We start from the raw sequence: 14,210 nt of genomic DNA, 5'->3' as shown, positions 1-14,210 counted from the left end.
TTAAAAAATGAAGAAAAACATTATCACTGAATTATAAGAAGAAACATAGGAGTATAATATGTTTTTTCATTTGATTATCTATTCCCACCACTTGCTTTACAAATGGAATGAAGTCCACAGTTTTTAAATAAGTATAAAAATGAGTATAAAAAGTGTCAAATATGCAAGTCACAGGAAAATGCCAGAATAATTTCTGGGTGGTTTCAAACTATACAAATGGATAAAACAGAAGTATTAGTCCTCTTGAAATTAAAGACAGTTATTAAGTTATCAGGCAGTATCTTCTTTTACTAAATAATTTTAGCTTCCTTAGCATTTTTATAGAAGTCCTTTTCCTCCCTTTAGTCATTGGTAAGTTTTTATTTTTCTGAACCAGCCAATTTTTCCACATCCTCTTCAAGTAATTTCTATGACTTTACAATCAATTTGTGTTGAACAGCAGGATGAACTCAAAGGATCAAAGATTCATTTAGATTTTATTGACTTGTATTACAATAGTGACAGAATGTTCTGGCTTATAGACCAAGAAGAGGAAATAAATATTGCATGTCTGACCTGCAGAAAAGTTTTTAATTCTATTATAAATGTTACTTTCCTCAGAAACCAAATTGTCTTCATTATGCAACAGATGGAGGGCTCAGGAGCTCTCAATTTTTCCCTTCTGATTCTCATAATCCTGAACCAAATAGTTGAGCCCTTCTGAATATTTGGGGAAAAGGACGCTCCTCTTCATGCTCGTCTTACACTTTGGCATTTCTGGCTTATCTGTGAATGATCCAGATGTACTTTTCAGCACCGCATCTCCCTGCTGTTTTTCCAGATACTAGCATTCATTTTTATAAGTTCCACATAAGTTTGGCCCACAGAAATATGGGTACAGGGTGGGGGCAGAAGATAAAACAAATAGGAAAAATTTTAAAACTTTTAAGACAAGCTCAATGTTTCAGTCAGTATTCCTGGAAAATTAACTCAGCAATTTTAATTCGTCAGCTGATAATCAAAAATTTGTGAAATACAGGTGAGGGATTGAATGGAGACTTAGTACAACAAGGTTATGATACTTATTTTGAATTAGTAATTAGGCAACTTTCCAGGTTTCAACGTTTCATTCTTCATTTGAACAACATACATGGAATAATACATGCATCATATAATTTCCTAAGCAGTTGACCTCAATAAATAAAGAAGTTAACTTTGAAGACTCCAAAGTTCTTTCTCTCTTACTGATTTTTACGGTCTTTACGGTCTTACTGATTTTTGAGGCTAATGAAGTTGCTTGGCACCTTCATTTCATTTCTGGATATTCTTTCACTTTGCTCCTATTCTGAGGTGCTTCATTCTACAAGAATCACAGATTCTTAACTGAACACATATTTTTAAAATCTCATTCAATTTACACAGGTTCTCTTCAACTAAAAACAGATATGTGTCCTTTACCATATCCCAATATACCTTGCACATACATGCTCTGAAAAGAGTAGAAAAGCTTGCACTTTTATATTCTTAATATTTAATGAACACAGGGGTCATGGTTTGGATGTGAGTTGTCCCCCAAGTCTCACATGTAAGATGATGCAAGAATGTTCAGAGAATAAATGATTGAGTTAGGGGAGCCTTAACCAATCAGTGATTCAACCCCCTGATAGGGATTGAGTGAGTGGTAAATAAAGTGGTAGGTGTGGCTGGAGGAGGGGAAATTGAGACATGGAAATCTGGTGAGTGGACTCTATCTCTGCTTCCTCATCATGTGAGCCATGTCTCTCTGCCACACTCTTCTGCCATGATGTCCTGCCTCACCTTGAACTCAAGAAATGGAGGTGGCCTTAGATGAATTAAGACTCATAAAACCATGAGCCCCTAATAAACTTTTCCTCTTCTTCAGTTGTTCTGGTTGGGACTTTTAATTAAGACACAGCAGAAAAAAAAGCTGACTGAAACAATAAGTATGCCCCAACAGCTTATGAGGAAAATTATTTGACAGCCCTGCCTGTATACAGTCCATTTTGTATTGGTCTTATTCAATAATCTAGGGTACAGCAGGATTTGAACCAAGGCTGCTAGGACAAGAGTTCACAGCATCTATGGTGAGGGGTTAACCTGGGTTTTCACAAGTTAGTCTAGGCAATAAATGTTTCCCATCTATAGGTACAGTAAAAACCTTTTGCCCTATTATAGCTAATGAATGAATTGAAACTTTTTCACCATTTTCAACAGGAGTTTAGATGCTTTGTGCAACTTATACTAAATGCAATTTTCAAGAAAAAGAGTAATTTTGAAGTCATAAAATTACAAATGTGATGGCAGAGATTGTTTGATAAATTTAGACTAGAGGCTGTTTGCAATACCACTTGACTTTTTACCTAAGGAAATTTTTATTATCATTTAAAGAAAATGCACATTATGCTTATTTGATGTAATAATATTTCACAAAATTTTGATTTGCATGAACTCAATAAAATAAATAAAACATATATTTGGCTTCATTTTTCTTTTAAAAAATGATTTCTAGCTCTTCTTCAGCTTATTTAAGTTTTGGATACTGGGATAACTACTGATTAAGAATTATAATCAGAAAGAGCAAGAATTTTGTATTCTAATTAGTACTACTAGAAGTTTGAAGTCACTATAGTGTCAATATAGTGACTTTATTATGATGAGGCCCCAGGAAGAGGATAGTGCATACAAAGTTCTCATAGACTGTCTAGCACAAAGTTAATTTGGGACCCCAAATTTTTGGTTATATTTACTTATTCACGAGGAAGATGGTCTGATACTTTTCAGTTTTTGTACAATATTATGTATTTCTATATATATATTTGCATCACCTAATCTTTTTTAAATTTGTTCTAATTAGTTATACGTGACAATGAAATGCATTTTGATTCATCAACATAAATGGAAGTTCTATTTCTTCTGGTTGTACATGATGTAGAATCACATTTGTTGTATAGTCATACATGGACGTTGGGTAATAATGTTAGATTCACTCTACTATTTTTTCAACCCTTTTACCCATCCTTCCCTTCTCTGCTCTCTACCTAATCCAGAGCAACTCTTTTCTTCCCCCCAGTTGTGAATTAGTATCCACATATCAGAGAAAGCAGACAGCCTTTGATTTTTGTTTGTTTGTTTGTTTGTTTGTTTTTGGTAATCAACAACCAGCAAGTCAGGTCTAAAATTCTTTAAGTAGGAAACTGGGTTTTAACTTTAATGTTTACATTTGTACTCATGGTTCCTCTTATATTTAATTGGGCTCAATCTTAGTACTGAGAGTCAGACTTACATCTTGTCTGTGTTATCAGTGAGGGCCTAGCATCTCTAATGACCTCTAGTTGTTTTAGTGAAAGTTGTATTATTGTAAAGCATTAACAGAAAATATTATGAAGTTTACAATAAAAATATGAAATGATATTAGCAAGAGTAAGCCATGTTGACATTGCATAATAGTTATGATGCACGAAACATAATTTTTATAATCTGAAACCTTTACTTTAGACTTCAATTTGAAAAAAAAAAGAGCTTGGTGGAATGCTCTTGTAAATCTAATAAAATTTAAAAGATTTGTATAAGTGAAAGATATGAATACAACTAGTATACCAAGAAGCAAGTAACAGCACCATAATTGCACTGTTGTTCTTATTTTAACCAAGTTTAGTTTTAAAGAAAAATTCAGAATCTATAGTGTAGTTTAATCCTCTAAACTAACAGTGATGATATAAAAAGAGTTCTACATATTAAAAATCCTTAGACTAGTTTCTCTCAATAATAAAACTTTACACAAAAATTATCTGGAAAGATAAGAGCAGATTTACTCCCAACCTCACCGTGTGTATGTGGGGGCAGAGGATCTTTACTCACAGAAGCCACAGGAAGCAGCCAGAGCCCCCATTCCGGAACCTCTCTGATGTCACACTTGTCGTCATGACACTCTGGGTACAAACCCAGAAGAGCCATCTGGTGGCTCTCATTTGTTTGAGAGCAGGCGATGAGCCAAGATGATCTCAAATGTTTTCTCACCTTCACCCAAAACTCCAGCCAGATCTGCCTGGCTTTTGCCAAGCCTTTGGGCATCCTTTAGTGTGTCAGCACTGACCACTTTGAGTGGCCTGTTTTTCTCCATCCCGTGAGTATCTCATGCAAGCTGCTAGATTTCTTACAAAGAGCTAGAAGGGAAAATAGTGATAGTGAAGAGGCAGGGAAGTGGAGAGAGAGGATCAGGAAGGGGAAGAAGGATATATAGTCAGAAGCATAGAGATCTAGAGTGCCTGATGCATTTAGGAACCAGTGGGTAATGCTAGTGACATTTGATGGTGTCTGTGGTATGTTTCTAGCCTAGATATTTAAAACTGTCCTTAAGGAGTGTGAGTCCTACCTCAGGCAGGCCAGGCCTCATGGGGCACTCTGGGTTGTCCCAGACTAGAACTGAGTCTGGCTCTGTTTTCAGCTGCCGAGCCCTGGCCCAGAGTGGAGAATGGGCCCTTCCAGTGGCCACTGGGATCCTCTGTCTCCTCAGTTTCTACAGCCTCATTTGCATGAACATATCAGACCCAGGCATATTGCACAGAGGTAAGGCCTCAGAACCTGGAGAAGGAGGGGGTAGCCCAAGGGCTGAGGCCTATAGGGTGATTTCTAAAGTGCTCACCCCACCTAGGGCCTCAGAATCCCTTCTCTCAATGTCTTCCTTAATTAGGTGCTGGCAATTTATTTCCCAAGCCACTGAGGTGTGATAAAACAGAATCATGGAGGTTTCCCAGGTGCTTTAGAAGACCTATCAGGCTGGCAAAAGAGGCCAGGCAGGCTCCTCCAAACCACGCAATTGATCCTAACTCCTTCCTATTTCACACAAGTCTCTAATCACTGATCACTATTCCAAAGGGTGGAGCTCCATAGAGAGCTCTTCTGGCTGGAAACCCCCTTCTCTCTGACTGCAAGCCCATGTGAGTGGTCAGCTTGCTCAACAGGAACCGGGATTCTCCTGCCCACCTCCTCCCCACCGTCTTGCTGTCTTGTGATTCTACGGGGCTGCCCCAAGCAGCAGAGTGCTCCAAGGGCCTCCTGCCACTACCCAAACTTCTTCTCATGCCAGGCTCTGTCGAGCAGAAACCAGAGGCATCCTATGTGGCACACTTGAACAACAAATCTTTCCCAATGCCATGGTGTGCCAAATGTCATCTCCACCGCCCGCCCCGAACACACCACTGTGAAACCTGCAACATCTGTGTGGAGGTGAGTACTCGTCCTCCCAGTCCACTCACCAACCCATCCCCAGGCACCTGGCCAGGAGAAGGAACCACCCATCATAAGGGGGCCAGGGGTCTGTATGAGACCATCTTCCCACACTGATATAAGTAGCTCTGACACACTGTTAGTCGCTTACATATGTCATTGGCTCTGTGTCTGCACCTGTCCTGAGAGACTGGCTATGCTTGCACTGGTGCTGACATGCAAAGGGCATTCCATCCGTGCTGACCTGGTGGAGCCAGGGAGACGAAAGGCAGTGACTGTCCCATCCCCTGCCTTGCTGATACTATAGACCCAAATTTTAGGCCGGATGCTGCCCTGTTCAGGGGATCTTTGCCTGTCCCCCTCTGGGTGTCCCAGTTGGAGGGTTTCCTGGGTTCTCAGTGCTTTTCTCTCGTGTGCACACCCTGCATGGGTTTACAAGTGCACAAGGCTGGCTGGGAAAGGCTGTTTCTTTCATCTTTATCCAGTATCTGAGAAAATAGAGGCCCAGATTTATTCTACATCCTGTTCCAAGTGACATTGGGCAGGTCTTGTCTCTAAAGACCTCAGTCATGACAGGTGACCTGATGAGCCATGGAGTCCTAACTGTTCTCTAGCAATGGAAATGCTGCTTTCTCCCTGGAGATGGTAGCTCAAGTGTAGGCCCAGAGCAGGTGGCCTAGAGGGCTGGGTTGTGGGAGGCCTCAGGATTTGGGGGTGCTGGAGGCCAGGACTGACAGACCCTCAGTGCTGCCTCCTCTCCCCTAGGAATTTGACCACCACTGCAGGTGGGTGAACAACTGTGTGGGGCACCGCAACATCAGGCTCTACATGCTGCTCCTCCTCTCATTATGCCTCTACCTGGGTGCAGTGCTGGCTAGCTGTGTGGTATTCATGGTACACAGAAGCAACATACCCTTCATGGACCGAGCCCTGACGTATCCACAAAGTCCCAAGGGCCCACACTGGGACCAGCTCTGGTGGAGGGGAGGGAGGGGTGGTCAGCCAAGGGGCTGGGTAACTGAAGGCAGAGATGACTGGGCGGGGCTATAGGGAGAAGTCAGTTGGGAGAACCCGTTGGTGGACCCCTTGAAGGCTAGTGGGGGTGGGGCAGGACATGGCCTGTGGGATTGAGAATCCAGAGTGGGGCCCATGGAGTGGGGAAAGAAGGTTGAAGTGGGACCGGAAGGACCACAGTGAAGAGGGTGAGGTTGGGCTTAGTTGTAGTAGACTAATTGTCCAGTCCAGGGAGGAAGAGTTGGTGGGTGGGGGCAGTTGGGGCATGAAAAGGAAAGGGGAGGGGTCGATGGAAAGGCGGGGCCAGGAGGGAACTGTTCCCTGGCTTGGCTTCTTAGCCTGTGCACAGCATCATAGTGGCTGTACCTTCCGCTAGCCTCCTGGTGCGACTCATCCTGCAGCTGCTTATCAAGGCCAGTGCGGTGAGCACTGCCAGGCGCCCCTATGAGACCCAGGTAAGGGGACCAAATGTGTTTACCCTGATACCCAGCTGGCCACCTCTGCCACTAGGCACTATCTCTGCTTTCTCCACTGCCCTTGGCCCTGATGGTGCCCCTGAGTCCTTCCTGACCCACATCTTAAGATGCAGCCCAGATGTCTCCTCCCCATGGAGCTGGGTGGTCATGCTCCCTCCTGGGCGCATTGCATTGAAAGCCTACTGTGAGCTAGGCTGTGTGTTATTTGATGGATGGGTATAGAGGTGAGTAAATACATCCTGCCCTCATGCTGATAAGCAGCTTGCAATCAGAATAACACCAGCTGACACCCAGGAACACTCGAAGAGATGGGGTTGGTCCTGAGTGTGTAGCAGACAGGAAGAAACTGGGAGTTTGGCAAGGCAAGGGCTGTAGAATAGGACATGCCACTCTGTGTGTCCTTGGATGGTGTGTGATTTTGGATTGGCAGAAGGCCAGATTGCATTGCCTGTGAGAGACACACCTGTGCACAAAGGCATGGAAACATGGAAGTAGTGTGTGAAAACAACAATGGAGAAAGAGATCTAATTCAAGCACAGGGTGGCATGAGCAATGAGGTTAACCCCATGGGGTCAAGATTAGGAAGGCCCAGAAACTCAACCCTGGTAATTAGTTTGGATGAAGTCAAACCTGGAAGCCATGGCAAAATTTCCTCAAAATGGCATTAATGAGGAATAATTTACAAATCAAAAAATTTATCCTTTTCGTCTATAGTTTGGGATTTGGACAAATGCATACCATTGAGTACTCTCCACCATGGTCATGTTAGACCAGTTTCATTACTCCAGAAAATCCTTTCATCTCTTGTCAGTTTTTCTCCCTACATCCTTGTGGATTTTTGCTTCCCAGAATCATGTATCCGTGCAGTTGTGTGCTTTTTAGTCTGGCTTCATTCATTTAGCACAACACATTTGAGAGTCATCTATGTTGTTGCTCATATCAGTAGTCTGTTTCCTTTTATTTCTGTGTAGTACTGTATGGGTGCCCTGCATAGTGTAATACATTTACCATTTGAAGGATTTTTACATTGTATCTAGCTTGGGGCAGTAGTTTTTCTTTGTGTGTTTCTTTGTTTTTCTACCAGGAATTGAAAACAAGGATGCTTAATCACCGAGCAGCATTCCCAGTCCCCTCTATTTTTTCTTTTTGAATTTTTTAAAAACATTTTGAGGCAGGATCTCTAAGTTGCTTAGGGCCTCACTAAGTTACAGATGCTGGCTTTACTCCTCCTGTCTCAACCACCAAGACTTGAGTATACAGTTTGGACAACTGTGCCAGATATTTTGGGGCAGTTCTAAAGAAAGATGCTACAAACTTTGGTGTACAAGCATCTGAACACAAGTTTCCATTTCTGTTAGGAAAAGTTTTAGGGGTGAGTATTGTGAGTTACAAAGTAAACTTAGGTAGAACAACATAAAGGAAACCACCTTATCATTCCTTCTTTCTACCAGCAATGCATGAGAATTCCAGTTGCTAAACTTCCTCACCAACATTTAACACTGTCATTTGTCGGTATTTTGTTTTATTTTCAAATTGTAGCCTGTCCATTACAGGAGTAGTGGTATCTCATTAGGGCTCCAGTCTGTGTTTTCCTAGTGAGCAATGACGATGAGCATATTATCATGTCTTATCAGCCACCCATATGGGTTCTCTATATTATATGAGGGTCCACATTTTGTAAATATTCTCTTGCGATTCGTGGTTTCTCATTTCATTTTCTTCATACCATCTCCAAAGAGCAGGAGTTCTTAGTGGTGTTGTTTTTCCCATACTGGGGATTCAATCAGGGGTGCCCAACAACTGAGTTTCTTCCCCAGCATTTGTTGTTGTTTTTCACTCTACATGGAACATCATGTCACCTATGAGGAGCAGTTTCATTACTTTCTTTCCAATCTATGGTTCTTTATTGCTTTTTCACTTGGGGGTTGAACAGGAATGAGAAGGGTGGTCATGAGGGCCTTGGGACTCCTTTAGTAGGACAACAACTCCTCTAAAGGCTCCTTCAGGAAGACAGGTGGGCAGTACCACTGGGGGAAGGGGAAAGCTGCAGACCCAGGGACAGCTGAGAAGACAGAGGAGCCTGTGGGCTCAGCACTTCCCATACTTATTCACCCTTTCACCACAGCCATATCTGGTCCCCTCCCCCCTGTGACTCCTCTGCTTAGCCCTTACTCCTCAGCCCTGTGGCCTACCCTCCTCCTCCTCTCTCCAGCTTCAGTTCATCATTTAGTTTTCCTGGCAGCATTTTCCCTTCCCCCATCCTGTGGTTCTTCTAGATCCAGGTCAGGCCTTAGGCCATTGCCCTTCCTCCTCTGCTCTGCTCAGAATGAGGTCCTCCATGTCCAGATTGCCCAGTCTCAAGGGACCTAAATGTGGCCTGCCCTCTGGGATTCACCAGACAGGGCTCCTTTCCATTATTTGTAGCACCTGAAACAGGCACTAATTCCATGCTCCAACTTGCAGTCCCTTCCCTACTCCATCCCTGACCGGAAGCTCCTCCTAGACTTGGTGCTTGATGGCAAGGACACTAGGGAAAGAGCACATCTGTCCAAATCGCAGTTCTATAACTGACTTGCAGGAAGACCTTGGCTGTGCTACTTACCCCCCTTGTCTATAAGTCTTCGCATCTCTAAAACAGGGAAATATGGGTTAATTCACACAAGACACATAGAACAGTGCCTGGTACCAGATAGTGTCCTACCTGCTGCTATTAGTATTACTACCATTCCTTCTGTGGTCAGCTACATGTGTCTCATCTTAAAACCCAAGTAACTCCCACCCTTAACATCCTAGGACTCCACTCTACTTGTTGTACCCTCTGTGCCTTATTCCCTGAAACAGTTGACAGTGCTCACTAGCTCCACACTTCACTTCCTGGCCCACCTCAGTCCAGACCCTGCCCTTGCTGTCATGATGATGCTCTCAACTAGGGGCAGAGCCAGCAGACATTCTTGAGACTACTCTTTCTGGACAGGACACAGCCTCTGAAACCAGAAGGAATGGAAATAGCCTTCTTGCATGTCTTAATGCTTAACGCTCTGGGGGTCTCCTCTGCATATACCTGGGTGCTGTGAGCTAGGTTGCCTATATAGGTCCCTTGATACCCTCTCCCTGCACTACCCTGGCCACTCCCCACCGTGCCCAGGGGCTCATGTTGCAGCTGCACTCTGGACCCTGAGTGTAGGCTGGCCATGCTGTTTGTAGTGTTTTCAAAACCCAGTGCAGTGACTTTATTTATTTATTTTTTTTGCTACTGAGTATTGCATCCAGGGACATTTTACCACTAAGCTACATCCTCAGTCCCTTCCATATTTTATTTTGAAGCAGGGACTCACTAAGTTGCTGAGGCTCCTCTCTAACTTTTGATCCTCTTGCCTCAGTGTCCTGAGTCACTGGAATTGCAGGCATATACAACCACGTCTGCTTTGACTGAGATAGTTTTGATGCCCTGAAATATTTCTTGCTGGGGTGTATCTGAGTGGTAGAGCATGTGCTTATCATGTGCAAGGCCCTGGGTTCTTCAGTATCCAGTATACAAATAAAATTTGAATAAATGAGTGAACCAACAAACAAATAATCAACATTTGAGATAGAAGAAAAGAGATAAAGAGACAGAATTCTGATGTCTTGAGTCCCCAAGTTCAGGGGAAGTAAAAGAGGCAGCAAGAAGTTGGGCAAAAAATGGACAAGAAGATACCATTTGATGTTGGTCTGTCCATTGAGACCCAGAATGTGAGCAGGAGCCACAAGAGTGGAGCCAGTGTGAGATGCTGTTCTGGGTACTCTAGAGGTGTTGGATTCTATTCAGGTCTGGTTGTATTCCTTGAGTGTGAGAGAGTAGAGGTATTCAAACAGTGCACAGTTTTTAAGTTTATTAATTATCATTTCTTTCAGCATTTTTCTATACCATATGTACCCCAATCCTTAATATATTTTGTTTTGAGATAGGGTCTCACTAACTTACTGTGGGCCTTCACAAGTTGTTGAGGCTGGCCTTGAACTTGTGATCTTCCAGCCTCAGCCTCCCAGGTCACTATGATTTCAGGCATCTAACATTGCACCTGGAAGGAAACTAATTTCTTTATTGCTGTGAATACCTTAAAGGAGGCAGAACCTCATAGAGCACAATGGTTCCTGTTGCTTTTTGGGTGTATTCCAGAGATGTTCTGATGTGAAATCCGCTTTCCTTCTTGTGCACAATAGTGTTGAAGATCAAAGTCTTAATGTGGAGGCCATGGAGAATTGGGGGTGAACACAGGTGCTTCTGGGTCACTTGCCATTGTTCCAGAATATTTGCTAGTTAAAGCTGTTGAGGTGGGGTTGAGACTCAACCTAGTCTGGGAGCAGAAAGGGGAGAGACTGATGGTTGAAGTCAGAGGGAAGAGAAAATAGAGTAAGAAAGGGTACAAGCTAGTCAGTGTCCATGGGAGGACTTGACATTGGAGCATGACCTTTAATGTTTTGAGTACTAAAGGCTTCAGCCCAGATTTTCCTTTTCCATCTGATTAGTGACTATGAAAACATGATTGGGCATTTCTGCTTCCACTGCCCTCCCAGATAGTGAAAGTCAATAAAGATATATTTTTAGAAAGAAATCAAGAGGTGAGAAAATAATGTGGGAGCAGGATGGAGACACCATTATTGCATCAGTTGAGCAGAGCAGCACTAGAAATGTCTTAAATGATATCTGGAAGGATATGGCAAAGGGAGGTGAAAGGTGATGAGGGAGCCCTGAGAAGGCAGGAGATGTGGGTGCAATGTCAGCACTGGTCTGAAGAGAGCTGCTCACAAGTGTGTCAGGGAAGTCATTCTTTCAGAAGCCTGGGAAGGCTGGAGGCTCTGGGTCACTCTTGGGCTCCCCTGCCCTTGGAATCTTGCCACAGGTCTGGGTTGAGCCTTGCATTAACTTTTACCATCTTAAGGATTGTCACTGGGAGATGGTCTTGCCCACTCCTGCTGATTCTGAGCTCCTCTTTCCATCCCCATCTCCCTCCAGCCTGACAATCCCTTTGACCAAGGCTGCTTCACAAATTGTTACATCCAGATGTGTATGCCACTGGGACCCAAGTAAGTTGGTAAACCTGGGGCTGGTGGGATGGGGTGAAGCTGGGTCCCTTTCCCTGGTCCCTTACTCCATCTCTAAGACCCTGATGCTCCCTGCTCCATTCCTTTGGGGTTTTGTCTATAGCACTCTTGGAGCCTCTGGGAATTTCATTCTGTCTTGCCCTTGTAGGTTCTTGCTACAAGAAATGGGGGTAGAGGGTAACAGCTGCCTGGATGATGCTCCTGGATGAGAGCCCTGAGCTTTATGCTTTCCAAGCTGAGGTTCAGTGAGGGTGGTCAGGGAGAACTGGCCAGTGTGGTAGTGACCCCTTGCCCTTGAACTTTTGTTCTGCAGGTACATGACCGAAGCTGTCAGTCTGCAAATAGAGCTGGGGACTGAATGGGAGCCAACAGAGGTATACATTCCACCACAACATCCTACACACCTCCTTGCATCCAAGTCTCCAACTCTAGTCCCCCCAAGTAGTGGCCAGTCTGCACCTTTACAGGAGGTGTGAAGAGTAGTGAGTGTGCATTGAAACAGGGGTGTCTGTGGAATGCAGCAATTGGAGCCTAAGGATGGGGATTATGAAACTGGAAGGTGCACTGTTCAGGTCACAGGGCTTCAGAACACACTGAGGTGTCCCTGGATAGATAAACATAATAAGACTAAACCATAAGTTTTCTATACCATAGAACATTCTGGTTACAGCTTTTTTGACAAATAATCTTATGGCTTCTTTAAAAGTCATAACACTTAACTCAATGGATTTTTGCTTTCTATATTTAGTCTTCTATTTCACTGGTTTTTCTCTTTCATATTGTGTATAAGTATTATATCTAAAACTTGGACCCCAAATTATGTATTTTATGTTTTTAAAGCCTCAATGTCATTTAAGGGACAATTGAACATGAAATTCCTCACCAGCTAAGAGAGATTTTACATAGTAATCACCTTACATGGAGCCAGGAAGAGAGAACTACTAATGGGACTTGCAGGGGACTATGATGTGGTGGCACATAATGCAGTTCCCAGACAGAGCTCTGAGGCCTGCCATTGGATCCTGATCTCATGATAGTGGATGTGTTTTCTTCATTCATTTTCAATTGGCTCATTGAAGTGAAAGGGAGGCTAGGCATTATATCTTTGTAAAATGTTTTTTGAAAATTTGTTTCTTCTTGAATGTTATTTCTCATAGATGGCCAGGGATTATTAGATGGAAAAATGACCCATGACATAATTAAGACACAATTTTACTTCAGGATGATAGGCCATAAAAGTATTGATTTGGGGCTGAACATGTAGTTAAGTGTAGAGAGCTTGCCTAGGATACATGAGGTCCTGGGTTCCATCCTTGGCAAGGCAAAAACCCATACATCTAGCTTCTAGGGGGTGGTACCCATCTATAATCTCAGCAAGTCTGGAGGCTGAGTTAGCCTGCTTGTAAGTTTTCAGCCAGCCTCAGCAATTTTGTTAGATCCTAAGATTATAAAGGACTGGGAAGTAAGCTTGGGGGTGAGGCACACCTGGGTTCAATCCCCAGTTCTAAAAAAGTAAATAAATACATAAATGGTTTTGAATCCTACCAATAAGTATTGATCTTTGAGTCTGCCATTCTGACTTTATTCAGAAATGTGTTTATTTTACTAAGCTCTTTCCTCTATTGTTTGAGAGCAATGTTATTAATCTGTAGAAAGTGCTCTGTGAATTTAGTTTGAATTAGTAGAATGTAGAATGAGAATTTTTGGAAACTTTCTTGGGAATTTCTTTTTAACAACTAAATTCAATTTAACATTAATTTTATTAGTAATAAAAATACTGAAAATCACCTGAATATTTTGAACAATTAATAATAAATGAAATAATACCTATGCATATGGATATATATCAGAAATCAAGGTAAACTTATCTATTTACTATTATTTATTTTAGGTACTGAGCTGACTCCTGAGTCCTTGTATGGGCATGTGCCACCACACATGATAATTTTAAAAGAGATGGGAAGGAAGATTGTTGAAATTCTTCCCTGTATTCATGAGTCTATGTTATTTACCTTTCCTCCCTATATTTCTGTAGGTCTGAAATATTTCAAATAAATGTTTTGGTTACAATGATTGCCTCCTCTTTTCTCTTTCCTTTTTTATTCTTTGATCCTTTTGCAATTGTGAGAAGGGCAAAGTCTTTGGAATAGTATAAATGGCTGTGATTTACAAGTCTCAATTCTGATTGTGTCTTTTTCCCCTTAGGTTTTCTGGCACAGTTTTTACTGCTATTGATGTGGCTCTGGGTCAATAAAAGTTAGCACCTTTCTCATACTTCTACTGCTAGACCAGGACACAAGAAAAGACCACTGACTCCAATTAAAATCAAATTAAAGCAAGCTTATCATTGCGACAGGCCGGGCTGCCTCTCCCACCTAAAACAAGGCAGCAGCAGCTGCTTTCTGAAGT

The 14,210-nt window shown here is 42.6% G+C and overlaps 2 long non-coding RNA genes across 2 annotated transcripts; both read left to right on the top strand.

Annotated features, from left to right (window-relative positions):
• The first annotated feature begins 2,547 nt into the window (after positions 1-2,547).
• Positions 2,548-6,151, top strand: LOC101968085 (uncharacterized). The gene is made up of 3 exons (XR_013436911.1): positions 2,548-4,566; positions 5,087-5,226; positions 5,992-6,151. It is a non-coding gene; the product is annotated as an uncharacterized LOC101968085 (long non-coding RNA).
• A 404-nt stretch (positions 6,152-6,555) lies between these two features.
• Positions 6,556-13,871, top strand: LOC144376429 (uncharacterized). Its single transcript, XR_013436910.1, has 4 exons — positions 6,556-6,695; positions 11,713-11,783; positions 12,115-12,175; positions 13,693-13,871. It is a non-coding gene; the product is annotated as an uncharacterized LOC144376429 (long non-coding RNA).
• The last annotated feature ends 339 nt before the right edge of the window (positions 13,872-14,210 follow it).

Source organism: Ictidomys tridecemlineatus, chromosome 3, assembly GCF_052094955.1.
Source record: "Ictidomys tridecemlineatus isolate mIctTri1 chromosome 3, mIctTri1.hap1, whole genome shotgun sequence".
Taxonomy (NCBI): domain Eukaryota; kingdom Metazoa; phylum Chordata; class Mammalia; order Rodentia; family Sciuridae; genus Ictidomys; species Ictidomys tridecemlineatus.
This window is presented reverse-complemented; position numbering and strand designations above follow the sequence as displayed.